Raw genomic sequence first — 17464 nt, 5'->3', positions numbered from 1 at the left:
GGCCGGAGGCTTTTTTGCCTGGGGCGGCAAAAAAGCCAGAGCCGGCCCTGGCTAGAGCTCTCCTAACAGTGGCTGAAATTATAATATGTAATATAGGAACTGCAATTTGCAGGCACAACAAAGGCCTATATAAATGGATTGCTGGGTCAGACTTTATGGATTCATGTCAGTCACAATGACACAGACAGACACATGTTTGAACATAGTTTTTTTGGTTTTATAAATCATTATATTTGACATATAGCCCTGTGCTATCCATCATGTTTACAAGGTCTGGTCATCATTTTCTCATAGAAGATGGTAGATAATTGACATGTAACGTGTAGTTCGCTGATGGTTCATTTAGCATGGAAATGACATTGTATCTTGCGTTATTCAAGTAGATTTAATGTATGTACATGTGGATCTTTACTGAACCTCGCTGCAATTGAATTGAAAATGAAAACTGACAAAATAGAGGTAAAGACAAAGTTTTGTTTCAAATTATTATGCTGAAAATCTAAAACATATATATTTGTCACTGCAGATTATATGAAGATGATGCCTGCTGTATTACAAGAAAAGTGGACTAACTAAAGAAAATCTGACTTTAGTTTAGAAGGATGAAAATTCAATTACTTTCCAGAAATCAGTGATTCTGTATTTTCCCTCAAAGTTTAGGTGCTGTTAGTCTGAAGAGAAATTAGCAAGACAAATTCATGTCCACGGATTCAGTGAATGCACAAAACACAACAAAGCACCTGTGGTAACAAAAAAGTGAGTTTCAATTAGTGCCTTAAGGCACAGTTTAATACTCTTTTTTGCATTAAATACTGGATATACTTCATGAGCTGCATAATTAGAATAACATTCATATTCGCTTAATCTTCCTTCACTCGGGATATATGATTAGGAATCTTTGAGGATATCCTGGTTAGTAATTAGCATCTCATTATATGTTACTATTGTAGTAGGAATACTATTAGCAAATCCTTCATCAATCTCTGCTGTGATGCCTGGAAAATAGTTAACTGATTCCAGATAAACCTGACAAAAGGATCCTTCTCAATTATGTTGGGCCAACTTCTGTCAGAGTATATTGGAATTGTTTGTGATGTTCCCCGGTGTAGTCTACTTTGACTTGGCTGCTTTTCGGTATTTACCTTCCACCTCATGGACAGACATTTGCAAAATATTTCATTGGCTATTGTTACGCAGATGATGCCCAGTGATTCCACATGATTCTCTGGATTTGGGGGAGGATATATAGTACTAATTGATAACTGCCCACCCTCTGTGTAGGCATGACTAGAAACATTGATGCTTGCAGTACACTTGCTCAGTTTCAACTTTTTTCTTTTCTAAAATTTGACCTTAATTTCTCCAAATTTTATTGTTGTTATGACTAGAAATACCAGAAATACTTGGATGATAAGAGATAATGAGCAGTTTGCTGAAATTAGGAGAATTGGTGACCTGATAGGGATTAGTAGGGTGACCCACTAGGAGTCACTATGAATTATGTGCTTTGTTTAAGTTAGTTATAAAAGATTAAGCAAAAAAATACACTTTGGAGTAGTCCAAGGTAGCTTTTCTTTGGGCACGGAGCTGACACCTAAACTCCCCAGCAGATGCATGTAAGGAGGACCCCTGGAAGCCTGGCTGCGGATAACTTGAAACCATCTCAGACTTTGGGTAACTATAATGTTTGGGGTGCTCAGAACCTACTGCTACAGCATATGTGTGTGTGTGTGTGTGTGTGTGTGTGTGTGTGTGTGTTTTTGAGACCTAATAAAAGAGTAGTTTTAGTAAAAGCACTCTTGTTTGTACCAATCATTTATCAGATGGTGGAGGTGTGTCCCTATTGATTTATTCCTGACACCTCCTGGAGAGAAACAGTGAAGTTACCACTGCTTTGGGTTCTGAAAACCCTGGGTAACAGATTTGGTGAACTAGCTAGGAGTGGTGGAGAGAAGGGTACGATTAGTACAAACGGTTTACTGTGCAAGATGGGAGGATGGCGGGATAGTGTAGTCCATGAGTCAATTTATGGATGCATTCTGTTACTGGGACCCAAGGCTCAGGCTGGTGCCTGGTCAAGTGAGAAATTATGTCGGTTGTTTTATTCTTGGCACTGATGTGCTGGATAGAAAAGAAAATTGATTGGTTGCAAAACCCCTGCTCTTGCAAACCATGGGTACTCCCCAAGGGAACTTACATGAGGGGCAGAATCAGGGGATGAAAACTGAGAGTGCCAGTGAGAAGATTATTGCTTGGTCTCGGTTGAGAGCAATGAGCCCATGCTGGGCCTCATTAGTAACCCACTGAACTCATTGTGGGTTGGGGAGACAGAGCTCCTTTGGCCCCAGGGCCACAGTAGGAGCTGACAGTGCTTCTCCAGCCATGGGGCTGCAATGGGAAGAGAGCTCCTCCGGCCCTAGGGCTGCAGCAGGAGCTAACAGCGCTCCTCCAGCCCCGTGGCCATGGCTGGGACAGAGTGCTCCTCTCTGTGCTGGTGGTGGCCCCTGGGGCCAGAAGAGCTAGCAGTCCCCTACCACAGTGGGTGGGGTGGGATCCAGGGATCACGTTCGGTATAGCCAATGTCTCACTATAGCGAACGGTATTATAGCGAAGATCTACTATATATATATATGTGTGTGTGTGTGTGTGTGTTTAAGACCTAATAAATGAGTAGTTTTAGGTAAAAGCACTCTTGTTTGTACCAACCATTTATCATATGGAGGAGCTGTGTCCATCCATATTCATTTATTCCTGACACTGCTGGGAGAGAAACAGTTAAGCTATCACTGCTTTGGGTTCTGAAAACCCTGGATAACAATTTAAATTGGATGTATAGCTGCTTTGTGCCATCGGAGCAGCATGTAGCTGTTGGAGCATGCCAATTAATCTGGCCCAAAATGATTTTCCTTTTTGTACTCATCGGCTGGCCCATAATAAATGACTGTCACAAATTCCATGATCTGAACTTAAAAGGATGCCTAAACTATAGAAATCCCTTTAAAAAGACTGATGATCTTTTGGTAATGCTGGTGGATAAATGACAGTTAAAATTTGGTTTTTTTTCCCCCTATGCTGCAGCCCCAGGGCTGGGGGATCTCTCTCTCCCTGTTGAGGCCCTGGGGCTGAAGAAGCGCTGAATGAACTGCATTTCTATGTTCTATCTCAATGGGAACTGTGTGTGTGTGTGTGTGTGTGTGTGTGTGACACCCCTCCACACATACACACAGGATAAAAGCATCTGTAGGTACTGTCTGAAGATGTGTGTTACCTAAGTGAACACTAAATTAGGTGACATTAAATATTAACAAAACAGAATGTACTGGCATTATTTTGATTACCATAGTGCTGAAGAGAGCAGCATATTCCAAAGCCTTCCCAATATTCAGTGAGTTGCTGCATTAGAAAGCCAGATGATTTTCAACCATGGTGTGAGGACAGGCTTTAAGAACATCAACAGATTGTGGATCTTTCTCTTTCATACTAATCTAAAGACACATGTGCATGCCTTTGTTATCCATATTGTGCTACCTATAACTCTTATCTGATGATAGCAGCTTTTTTATTGTTTGAGATAGGGAGAGAGTGAAATGTTATCTCCTGTTGATTTGTCCTCTCTGCTCACCACCTTTAGGCATATTGGCTGAGTTTAAACGTTTTTGTGATTTTTACCTTTAAAGACCTAACTGAACTTGGTCTCTAGTATATGTCTGAGCTTTATAACCCCTACAATATCTGCCATCTGAGTGGATAAAGAGACTTTTGTACCATGAACTTTGTCTATATTGATTTTAATTGTTTTAATGCTGCATTGTATGTGTGATGCCTAGAACACAGATGGCAGATAGTTACCATATATATATATATATATATATATATATATAAAACTACAATTATGCTGCTCACATCACACAACAGACAAAACTGATACAAAGAAGGAATGCATTGATCTGCACAAAATTTTCAGGATACATTTTCAGTGCTTTTTGACATATTCAGTCTTAAATCACACCGTTCCAGCTTCTTGAGTTTCTTGCAATGCTTTTAATGACCCACATTATTATTTATTATTACATCTTTCTCATGCCAATGTTGGTGCATGTGGCAGAAGCTAGTCTCTTCCATCACCCTGCTTCCATCTGCTCTACGGTGTTGAGATCTAATGTTCTGCCCTCCCTCCTAAGGGTTCTTTTAAAGGATTTTCGTCAATACGCTTGTTTCCTCACACCAGTTGGTTTCCACTTGATAGCTTCATGTGGGCATCTGCGTGTTGGCATGTGGAATACATGGCTCAAATATGTTCAATACTTTCTTCTAATTGTAATAGAGATGAGTTGCTGGTTGGTAATTTCTCAGATCTCTTCGTTGGTGATAAAGTCTCTCTATCCAATGCTCAGAATCTTTTGTAGGCAGTTATTTTCAAAGGCACCTAGTTTTCTAATATTTTAATAGAGCTATAGCTCCTGCAGTCACATGTTAGCACTGCGATTATGTTTGAGTTGAAAATTCTCAGTTTTGTTTTGGTGCAGTATATCTTTCATCTGTTGTTCTGTTCTACCTCAGTTGCAAGCATTTTTCCATCAATTTTTCCAAATTGCTCTATTTTCTGTTTTGAAATTTTTCTACACAGGATTAAGTCACTTTGTTAACAACTCTGTGATTTCCTATCATAGTAGCTTCAGCTTCAACTGCTAAGTCTTCAACGTGTCTCCATTTAATTTTCCTTGTATTGCTTTTCACTGCTTTGTCTTCTTTCTTGTACTCCTCTTTTCTCAAGGCTAAACATGCCCAGTTTTTACTTCTTTCATCATAGACCAGGTTTTCTAAAATTTTTGCCATTTTCTGTTGCTTTCTTCTTGACTTTCTCCAATTTGTCCAATCTCCAGTCTTTCCACCCAGAATTGGACATAGTACTCCAACTAAAGCCTCACCAGTGCCAAGTAGAGTGGGACAATTTCCCCCTTGTGATACATACAACACCCCTGTTAATACACACCAGAATTATATTAGCCTTTTCTGAAACTGCATCACGTTGTTGAGTCATTCAATTTGTGATCCATTATAACTAAGGCTAAGTTTTAGTCACCTTTAGTAAAAGTCATGGATGGGTCACGGACTCTAAACAAAAATTCACAGCCCGTGACCTATCCATGACTTTTACTAAAAATACCTGTGAGTAAAACTTGGGTGGGGGGCCGTGGGTGCTTTGGGGGGGAGGGGGAGTCGGGGGCACGATGGCTGCTCGGGGAGGTGGCCTGGGACCGCTGCTGGTGCTGGTGGGGGAGGGTTGGTGGGGCTGGCAGTGGCTCCCTACCTGGCTCCACATCCCTGCAGCTCCTAGGCAGTGGAGGAGCACAAGCGCTGGCTGCCACAGCTCCCATTGGCTGGGAACCACAGCCAATGGGAGCTGCGGGGGTGGGGCCTGCGGGCATGGGCAACGCATGGAACAGAGCTCCCCCCCCCGGCCCCCTCCACTGTCTAGGAGCTGCAGGGCCATGCCAGTGGAAGCCCCCCACCCCAAGCTAAGCACCCCTCACACCCTCCAACCCCCTGCCCCTAGCCCTGAGCCCCCTACCACACACCCAAACTGCTGCTGCTGGCCCAGGGGCTGCCAGGCTCGGGCAGCCCCTGAGCCAGCATCAGCCGCTGCAGAAGTCACGGAGGTCAAGGAAAGCGATGGAATCTGTGACTTCTGTGACCTCCGTGACAGACTTGCAGCCTTAATTATAACTCCCAGATTCTTTTCAGCAGTATTAGCACCTAGCCAGTTATTCCCCACTTTGTAGTTGTGCATTTGATTTTTTCTTCCTAAGTGAAGTACTTTGCACTTATCTTTATTTAATTTCAACTTGTTGATAACAGACCTATTCTCTAATTTGTCAAGGTCAATTTGAATTGTAATCCTTCCAAAGTGTTTGCAACCTCTCCAAGCTTGGTTTCATTTGCAAATTTTATAAGAATATTCTCCACTCTGCCATATATAATACATGCATTGGTTGATAGGTTCCCAGTTGATAAGAATTTTTTCCACGGAATCTGCCATAATGAGCGCTACTCTGTCTAAATGTACATTGTCACTACGACCTGAATAGATGAGATGTTTCTTCTCTTGCTTCTCATATCTGCACCTGTCACTCTGCTCTCATTGATGCCCAAGATTTCAAGTCCATAGTTGTCCATCTTCCTCATGAATTGTGAGGTCTGTGATGTATGAAACATTGTTTTCACATTCCAGTAACCAACTCTGAAGTGTTTTCTTGCTGCTAGTATCAAACTTTTTTGGGTCCTGGCTTACAGAGACTGGGTTTCACCAGGAAATTTCATGCAGCAGTATTCTCTATTGAGCAGCCATTTGTACTGGAACAGTACCCTGCCTCCGTTTCTATAACCGATGAGTGGTTTTTTTTTTTTACGAGGCTAGGTGGTTAGCCTTGAATTCATCCCTCCCCATTCAGGCTTGGGACTGGATGCCACATCAAAGTAGCACTACAGTCCTAAATCCCAATTGAATGCATTATCTGTGGATATACTGAGTACAGTGAAAGGGATAAGTGTATGAGGGTGAATTTTGCAGATGTTACTATGCGCGTTCAGTGGTGTCAGCTTGCAAGTCCAGTGAACTTTGCAAATGGTAGAAATGCAAACTGCTTATATAGTTGTAGAAAAATCTTGTAAGATTTTACACACTCCTGAAGATTGCATTACATGGATCCAAATGTCCTTCAGCAGGTGGCACTCCATAAATTTTTCACATCAAGCATGCCAACAGGAGTGCCTCTTATGGTAGTGGGTTTTTCTGATGTGGATATCTGTCAAAGGAGAAGTTGAAGAATCTAAACTCTTAAAAATGCAATTTCAAATATCTCAGGGGTGAGGCAAGAGTAAGTGGAGTCTCCATCTCAACAGCTAGGGAGAAGTGTGTGCATTAAAGTTTGACTTTTCAACTTGAAACTATCCCCATGTTGGCAGAGGAAAAGAGGAAAATTGAAGTTAAAAAGAAAACAGACTAAAAACATGAGTTGGTAACTTTTTAAATTCATGATTTTGGGGGCCAATCTCATGATTTTTGCTCTCTTGAGGTTGGCAATCCCTCACCACAGTTATTGAAGGTCTGTTCACCACGACAATATGAATCACCAAACAGCCATCATAAAAGGTGCACTTCTGCAGTTGTTGTATGTGTAGAATTTAGCTCTGGATGAGCATCTTTAGAGATACTATTAAAAGGTATATTTAATCCATTCAGTCAGTTGTCTCTAGACTCAATGCTTCTGGTTTAGCAGTGCAAGTGGTGGGTTTTAAAGCAAATGTGTTTGATGTTTATGTCTGAGCTCATATTTTATGCTGTTATGTACAGTGGGCACACTTAATACGTGTGCAGAGTAAGAAAAGAGTAGTACAGTAACTTTGATAGATACTCAGAGCCTGATTCTGCACAGGCTTATATCATGTGCAACCCCATTGCCATGGCAGAATTCAGCCCAGTGAGAGTTGTGTGGGCATAACTGTGGGCTGAATTTGACCCTGATGGTCTGTTTCCACTCTCAGTTACCTGTGTAATCTCATGAAGTCACATATTTGCAATATGGCAAATACAGTGGTAATATTACTAGAGGTAAGGTTATCTAGGGCAAAACTGTAAAGTCTTTAAGGGTGACCACTGTATGTAGCAAACAAAACTATAGCCAAACAGCCTAGCATTTTTTCTTTAATTACAATTTCATGCAATTTTTATATCAACCCACACAATCTTTACTGAATACAAATTATGGCTGGGGGGGGGGGGGGGAATGACTCATACAACTAATAACGTAATACCACAATGCAGGATTCTATAGGGGTTTTCAATGTGATAATTAAGATGCTGCGAATCTGGGCAAATGTTCACATCCAGACAAATGTTCTCATCCAAGTAGAGTAGGCCTTATGAAAAAACAATGCAATATTGTTTGCAATGTATGGTATGCAGTACAGTTCAGTAAGAAAATTAAAGAAATGGGAGAAAGTGCAGCAGAACTGCTCAGTGCATGGGTTTCAGACGCAGGAGGGAAGAGTGGAGGTATTGAATTAATAATATTTTTTCCTGATAGTTTTCAATTTTTGTGATCTAACTGAAAAAAGAAGCAACGTTGACTCTTCCCCACCCCCCGCCCCCCGCTCCCAAATTCTATTGCAGTATAAACTGACCCAGCTTTATTGACTTCAGTGGAGCTGCAGCTATTTACACCAGCAGAGTATTTGGCTTTTATTTCTGTTGTCAAATTACATTTAGCACTTTTCCCCTCTGTATTATACTCTTGACACCCACAAGGTAACTTCTCCAGTGTTACAGTGCGCTCTAGTGATCACATGAGTGACTCGAAATTGATGTAACTATACTTCATTTTTTAAACATTTGCCTTGACCTTTAAAGTGACATATGCATACGTCCAGTGCTTAATTTCTAATGAAAGAGGTGCTGGGGTGCAAGCAATTTTTTTACTTTCATAACGGATGCGGCAAGCCCAGAGGTGCTGGGGCTATGAACTGCCAAGCCTAGAAGTGCTGGGGCTCAGCCCTGGCAAAAATTAAGCACTGCATACATCCATATATACATATAAGGGGTAGACTGAGAAATATTTTTTTTGTCAAGACTTTTTTGTATGCAAAATACTTTTTCAACCAAAATGAATTCTTTTTGTAGAAAATTTTCTTTTTGGTTGAAACAAATGGAAATAGGAAAAAATAGTTGGGTTTTTTTTGGGCAGGGGGTTCAATAGAACAGTGTCTGGTTTGATTTTTGGTTTGCAAAACTGAACTTCATCAAAATTAATTTTTGCGTGTGAAAAAGGCTTTTAAAAAAAGTATTTTTTATTTTTGTGGTTTTTATGAAAAAGTGTCAAAAATTTAGATCCTCCCCAGCATTTCCTTTAAAATTATGATGACACTTTTTTACCAATTTGAATTAATTCTTAGGCAGCTGTACTTAGCCATTGTCCTTAGCCATTGCTTATGATGGTGCTAGCAATGTCTCATTGTTTGTTGTATCCACCTGTTGTCTGTTCTCCTGTATTTAGATTATGGGCTCCTTGGGGCAGGGAGTGTCTCTTTGTTGTGTGGTTTGTACAGCACCTAGCACAATGGGGAGACCTGATCTGTGACTGGGGCCAGTAGGCACTACTGTAATACAAATAATAAGAATAAGAACAAGAATACATATGTGTGAGTATGTATAAAATGTATTTGAGATACAAATATAAAAGCCTTCTGCTGCTTCAGTTAAAGTTGGTGGCAAAGCCCATTGACTCCAAAGAGAACAAGATCAGGTCCTTAAATTTGTGAAAACTGCTTTTAATCATGAGAAAATTACGTTTTCATTTTCCCCTGCCCCACATGAAAACAATTGAATGGCAAAGACCAGGAGTGAAATCCTGGCCATATTGAATTGGAGTTTTGCCATTGACTATGATAGAGCCAGGATTTCCCCTCTCTTCTGTAATAGATGTGATGTTTTGTATATTTTGTGGGGTAGTAGGCAGAGTGCAAGTGACACAGTCAAAGGTGTGTGGTAAATACAATTTATCACATGGATATCACGATCATTTATGTGCTGTCTCTCTGTGATGTCTTGCATTCTTCCAAATTGTGTGATAGATTATAAAGCTACCTGGGTGTCATATGTTGTCTATAAAAGATCCAGCAAGTGTTTGATTTTATTTTGAAATGGGTAGCATTAGGGTAGGATTGATGGACAATCCTGTTCAAAACTGTCTGATCTGGTAGTTTGTCCTCTATTTAGGTAAGCATCAATCTTAATGTACTAGATAGATAATTAAAAGAAAATCCTTATATAGGATATCTTCTGGCGACCTATAATCTTGTCCCTTTTAATAAAAGACTTTGACAGAGTTATCCAGTAGTTAGCACCATTGCAGAGAGGAACAGATCCTTAATACTCCTGAACTTTCTGTAACCCTGACAAAAAGTAACTATTTTACCATGAAGTGGCGGACAATAAGAAATATCCAAAAATAAGCACTGAGTGAAAAGATGGTGTGAACTCTAAAAATCAGAAGAAAACACACTTCCTTCATCTAATGTTTCTTCATTGATCACACAAAAGAATCAATTTACTATTAGAAAATGAATTTTCAAAGGCTACTCCAATGTAACTGGCAATGAGAAAGATTCCTAAAGTAACAGACACTCCATTATTTTAAAAAGAACAGGAGTACTTGTGGCACCTTAGAGACTAACAAATTTATTAGAGCATAAGCTTTCGTGGGCTACAACCCACTTCTTCGGATGCATAATAAATTTGTTAGTCTCTAAGGTGCCACAAGTACTCCTGTTCTTTTTGCGGATACAGACTAACACGGCTGCTACTCTGAAACCGTCCATTATTTTAGACTTTCTATTATAATGCATAGGGCAAAAACAATTAAAGGAGCAATTAAGAAAGTTTTATTCAGGTATTCATCTTCATGCACACACATGTGCACGAACACCTACCCCCACACACAGTAAAAACACCTACCTCAAATAAGTACCACAAGAAACTCATATTTTTAGATACATGCATAATTAAAACAATTCTTTTGGCAATAATTTATTTAAATTAATTTTTAATCAGGAAAGTAAATAAATAAATTTCTTAAAATGTCAGAACTTCACAACAAGGTTTAAAATGAGCCACCTAATTAAAAAAAAATCTAATAAAACACACAGGAAGATATAAAGGTCAAGAAGGAAATAATGTATGAAAATTTCAAAGCAAGAAATGAGGGAAAAGAAAAATCTAACAAACGTATAAAGATGTACCTACAAAAGCAAGGTAAAACAACAACTTTGTTTTTTCATGAGGCTTTCTCTTCGCCAAAACAGTCCCATATTAAAACAGTTTTATATTATTTTTAATGATAAGCAATCCACTCCTCAGAAATGAGACAAAGTGGCAGCAGGAGTTTCATTCGGTGGGACAAAGTTCAGCATTTTTGTAAGTTCGAAAAAGTTGTCCTTTATGTTTTATTAGGCATTAATTGTCTTCTAATGATTGCAGTATTGGCTATATTAATTGTTTCATGATTTTTCCAGCAATGCTTCCCGTTTAGAGATAATTTTATATTATATCTTAATATTTAGTTATATGAATTATTAAGAACATTTTACTGTAATGAATCTTAGGCTTTTTTCCTGGTTTTTCTCTTTCAGAGTAATCATTCCAATATGTACCATCAGCCGCTTTGCAGAGGTGATACCACTTCCATCACTAAATTATAGGCATGGAAGTTTTGTTTTTCTGGGGAAGATACCCACCAGATCCAGAATGAGATTTAGGTTTGGACAAGTTTTTCTTTACTAGTGTAATTATTATTTAGGAGTGAATCATTTTGATACTTCAATGATTATGCATGAAAATGAATTAAAATGAATAAAAAAAAATATACGACCTGATCCTGCAACCTTTACTCAGGAGAGTAGTCTTATTGAAGCTAATAGGCAAAATTCATCCCTAGAGTAATTCCACTGACTGCAGTGCAACTACACCAGGAATGAATCTGGCTCTATGGGAGACAAGTGGCCTTAAATGGTTTGGGACTCGATTGTCTGAGAGACTGACAGCCTCTTCCCCGTGTGATACTTCCTCAAGTTGGGTGAAATTCACTTACATGCAGAGGGCCTGCTACTTCTAATAGCAGTGTGCCTACTTCACTCTGGTGCCTCTGTCTCTTGGAGCTAATGAGAGCTGAGTGTGCACAGCACCTTGTACAATTAGGCCCCAAAAATATATCTGGGATCAGTTGCAAAAGATTACATACCATTAACTTTCTGCATAAGAATGCCTGTTTTTCCATCTTGAGAACAACTGAGAAAACACTTGACCTTTTGCTTCATGGAAATAGCAAATTGGTCTGTAACCATAAATGGTGACCTCCAGTCTTTGAACTGGTACACCAGCTAATCGCTTTTTCATAGTATGCTACAGTTACGGATCCTTTGTATAACTGTCTGTGTTGGGTCCTGCCACCACTGATCTGGCACATGTTGCGGAAAAGGTAATGCAAGAGAGAAACTTTGAGGGAAAACCTATGCTCTGAGTGACTGACCTAGCAAAAAACACATCCAGCCACTAGGTTGCGAAGTCTCTGCATTGTGGAAGACAATTTTTTTATTTTATTTTACAGCCTGTGACAGCAGAAGTTTCTCTTTGCCAGTTTTGGGACATGATGGCATAAAAAGCTTTCTTTCACATAACAGTCCTCTAAAGTTAAACGTATATAAGCTGACATGTACTCAGAATGCCTTTTGCTGTGTGTTATAACAACACTTAGATTGTGGCTTAACCAACAGCAAAAGTTCACTGAAGTTTGCCCAATGACATTCTGAGCTCCATCAAAGAGTATTTATGACCAAAGGACCATGACATACTCTCTAGATTTGGAGTGAATGCCATTAAGATAACATGTTTCCCCCTTAAGAAGCAGTTGACCATGTGTGTCATCCTTTCCACTTCTTCATCACAAAGTTTTCGGCTTGATGATGCTGGCAGTATTGATGGGCATTGATACAAATCAAAAACTAAGTAACTTGGAGTTGGAAGGTGTGAAATCTTATTGCAACACCCCACTTCAATAGCCCTCTCCACCGTTCTAAAAATATATCTCACTTTTTGAGCACATTCAAATAGTTAAAAAAGAATTAAAGTGGAGAAAGGCAGGGTAAATGCTCATGAGACCATTCAAATTCTGATTGGAAGGAACATTCCTTGTGTGCACACTTGATATTATAGTGGTAAAAGGCAGACCAGAAATGTAATTTCATATTTTCTGACCAGTGGGGCTCAAGAAAGGAATGTGGATTATGAATTTGGCAGCTGAATGAAAAAGCATGCATGTCACATTTCTCTTCCACTTTGCCCAAAGATATAACTAAAGGGAAATAGTGTTCTCACAAAATGGTTTAATGAACAAAAGATTTTGAATTCCGGTCTGATAACCATTTGCAGATGGATGTACAAAGGCAATACTTCAAAATGTAAAAAATAATCAATGTGAATAAAAATTGGGCTTGGAGTATTTTACTGCAATGTTATTACTTCCTCGGCATGGTGTGTTTCCAATTTTGAAAAGTAAAAACCCAACTGTGAGCAGAAAAATATATCCCCCCCAGTAGTGGCTCCATTTGTTTAGAAGATCTAATGGTTTTATTTTCAGGCTTAATGCCTGTGAGGTTCCACAGGCCATAATTTCTAAATCCATCAGGAATACCACTGTAACACTGTTGCCCTCAAAAGTATCTATAATGGATTGCTTTCTTTTGATTTGTAGAGTGACATGGTAAACTGGGTTAACTTTCACCTCCCTCCCCCCAAATATATATATCTCAGACCCCATTAAAAAAATTAAAAGGGGAAGTCATAACTATTAGATTAGATCATGTTTTTGAATTCTGGACTCTAAGATCTCCACACCCAGGCTGTTAAAACTAGAAAGATTGATACTTAATGATGTTTCTTGCCCTTTGTTCACCCTGTCTAAGCCATAAAGGAGATCTGATATGTTCTTACAAAAAAAAAAAAAAAAGTACTTGGAGAAAAGGAGAAGACAAATGAGAGGAAGAATGTGGAAAATTGTGCAGCCTCTTGTATAGCCTATCTTGAGAGTTTGGGAATGAAATTAGGATTTTGGAAGCTAAATAAATGAAAGATTGCTTGTAACAGATGATTTGTAATTGAAAAATTTTTTATTTGTCTTTTGAATGAAGTGAGATTTAAAGGGTAAGAAGCTGATCTGACAGCCTTTATTTTTGATTGCATAAATGTTGCTTTGGTCAAAACACCTTTCCTTTTAGTCATCAATGTATGTGGAACCCATAGGGTCAATAAAGTGAGAATATAAGACTCTTCATTTCACCCCATAAGGAGTCCTTAATTCACAGAAGTAAGCCCCCTACAGTCATTGAATCCTTGAGTGTATAAACAGGGGAATATTGAGGAGGTGTAGGGAGGTTATGTTACCTCTGAATTTGGCACTGGTGTGACCACTACTGGAATACTGTGCCCAGTTTTGGCATTCACACTTCAAGAATGATGCTGAAAAACTGGAGAGAGCTTCAGAGAAGAGCTACAAGAATGATTAAAAGATTGGAAAACATGTCTTATAATGAAAGACTCAAGGAGCTCAATCTATGTAGCTTATTAAAGAGAAGGTTAATGGGTAAATTCGATCAGTCTATAAGTTTTTACATGGGGAACAAAAATTTGATAACAGGGTTCTTTGATCTAGCAGATAAATCTATAACAAGATCCAGTGGCAGGCAGTTGAAGCTAGACAAAATCAATTCTGGGCACCACAATTTAGGAAAGATGTGGACAAATTGGAAAGAATCCAGAGGAGAACAACAAAAATGATTAAAGGTTTAGAAAACCTGACCTTATGAGAAAAGATTAAAAAAACTTGGCATGCTTAGTCTTGAGAAAAGAAGACCGAGTAGGGATCTAATAACAGGCTTCAAGTATGTTAAAGGCTGTTATAAAGAGGATGCTCAATTGTTTCCCATGTCCGCTGAAAGTAGGACAAGAAGTAATGGGCTTAATCTGCAGCAAGGGAGATTTAGGTTAGATATTAGGAAAAACTTTCTAACTGAAAGGATAGGCAAGGCCTGGACTAGACTTTCAAGGGAAGTTGTAAAGTCCCCATCATTGGAAGCTTTTAAGAACAAGTTGGACAAACACCTGTCAGAGGTGGTCTAGGTTTCCTCGGTCCTGCCACAGTACAGGAGACTGGATTTGATGACTTCTCGAGTGCCCTTCCAGCCCTACATTTCTATGCTTCTATGAAATTCAGACTAGAAATAAGACCCATTTTTAACAGTGAGGGTAATTAACCACTAGAACAATTTAGCTAGGGTTGTGGTGGATTCTCTATCACTGGCAATTTTTAAATCAAGAATGGATTTTTTCCTAAAAGATATGCTCTAGCCCAACCACAGCTAGTGGACTTGAAACAGGAATTAATTCATGGTAGTCTTATGGCTTTTGCTATGCAAGAGGTTAGACTAAATGATCATAATGGTCCCTTCTGGCCTTAAAATTTGTGAATTGAATCTGTTTCTCTTTTCTGCTACATTGACTTTTATATTGGTGTATCTCCATTGAATTCAGTGAAAGGGACCAGAAAGAGAGGCAGAATAAATGACTATATTAAAATGACCTTTTCAGTTCGATAGGGTGGAAGAGAAGTTTTAAGGAAAACTTCTAAAAAAAATCTACTAATGGAAAGAATTTAAATATACCTTTCTTTTTAAAGACTGAGCATACTCTCTCCCTATAGTAAGATAAGTTTATTGTTTATATATACCAGTAGATGTTTTTCTCCCTTCATTATGTGAGACAGCACTACCTCAAATCTAATAGCAGCAGCATCTGTTAGAACAATCAAAGTTTTATCACACTTAGGAATACATGATAAATTTGGATTTTCAAAGTATAATTTCCAGGATCTTAAATGCTAAAATCACATGCTATGTTGATCAGTTTATTCAGCCTTTTCTTCCTCTTTTGCAGATCAGAAAGTGGTTCTGGCAATGTATGTTTTGAATTACCCTTACATGGGTCAGGATTTTTATTGAACCCAGATTCCTCTATCTTTCCATGTATATCTCAGGCAATTAATGCAGTATTCCTATGTGGTATTCTAAATCCTCTAAATGTCATGAAGATATGAGCTTGCTATGGGTGATCTATCAGGCAATAGACTGTAGCAGGGTCACTATGTAGTATTTGTGGCCACAATATGGGGAGTAAGGTATAAACTAAATAATCTAGTAAATGGTGTAAATGATTGATTGATTGTCTATATACCACTTTGTATAAATCAAGGATAAACATGTATTTGATTTACCTTAGTCCCATAGTAATTCACTTCCTTAGGATGGTAGGAATGAAAAACAGAGAATATCTTTTCCCTAACAGAAAAAAACAGTGATTAAATATTGTCTAAAAATATTATGTGTATTGAAAAATGATATTTCAAAACAATGTTCAAAATCCCTGTCATCATTGCATAATCTCTCCAGATGTCAATGGTGTATAAAATCCATTTAATGATAATACAAAATGATGATAAAGAGTAGGTCTGAGGGGAAAGAACTTGCATATAGGAAAGTAAAGAAGCTCATGGTCATTTTAAGGTGAAATCTATTTTTTTTTTAAATGTTTTGGTTAATTTAACAGTGTCTAGCAGTTGGCCAAGCAGTAGCATACCAAAATGGCAGCTTCCTTTTATGATTATTAGTTTTTAATTTATTTGACAGGTTTTTAATTGTTTGTTCTCTTCTTTGCAATTTGATACAGTAGTGACATTATACTAGTATTTGTCCTTGAAATGGAATGCTGAACTTGATACCATCCCTTTCTTTTTTTTAATCAAATTTACTTCACTTGGGCCTGAACCTAAATCCTTTTGCATCAAAATCCCCACTAATGTAGAACATGCAAAATCCCATAAATGCTGGACTGGGCTACAGATTTTAAGGATACCATTTTTTTTCAGTTGTGCCAAATTCCAGTTTAGAATCCTGCCCTAGTCTACACAGCACACCCTAAATTACTCTAGAAGGTTTTTGGTGGGATTGTCTTAAAGTGAGAACTCAATATAATTTGTCATGACAAGGAGAATTTAAAGAGAAATTAATCCAAAATGCTAGGAAAAGAGAGAGAGGGGAGCTATTTATCCCAATGCCTGGGTTACTCCTTCCCAAATGCTCTCCACATTAGTGTGGTATTGTGTAGTCTTTCTAGACTCAAGGGGCTGTCAAGTTTGCATTTTAAATCCCTATGCAATATAACCATAGAAATTCAGTCTAAGCTGAACCCTAACATGTTAACGTCATCCTTTCAATACCTTTTATTAATAAACTCCTCCCTGCATATTTTTTTTAATTAAAATTTTTTCTACTAGTATCTCAGTGAGTCTGAGCTAAGAAACTCTTTGGATCCATGTTTTAAGAATCCAGATCTAATCCCCATTAAATTAATCTCTGCTAGTTTCAGATTTATTTTTGTGCTCCTATAATTCAATCTTTTTTTTTTTTTAAGAGTTTTTTTTTCAGTCTCTCTAATGCAGACAAAGCCCTTTTAATACATTTTTAGAATGTAAACCAGCTGGGGTATTAATGTTTTGAATGTCAGCTACCGCAGCAGTGGCTTTATGCTACAGGTTGTTACAATATGTTTATGAGGTATTATGTGTGTAAAAGATCCAAAGGAGGCACTATGGCATGCTGGATCACAAATCCACCTTCTAAAAAATGATTTCACATAGATTTATATGATTGGCCCCAAATTAATAACATGTAGTATATGCACTACTCTAAAAGGGCAGATGGACCTGGAATGCCTTATGTCTTTGTTAAATATTGTGTTTATAAAAGTGGTGCAAATATATGTTTATAAAACAGGCCCTATTTCTCTTTCTTTCTTGAGATC

The sequence above is a fragment of the Terrapene carolina genome, unplaced genomic scaffold (genome assembly GCF_002925995.2).
Source record: "Terrapene carolina triunguis isolate 2854851 unplaced genomic scaffold, T_m_triunguis-2.0 Scaffold66, whole genome shotgun sequence".
NCBI classification, from domain to species: Eukaryota; Metazoa; Chordata; order Testudines; family Emydidae; genus Terrapene; species Terrapene triunguis.
This window is presented reverse-complemented; position numbering follows the sequence as displayed.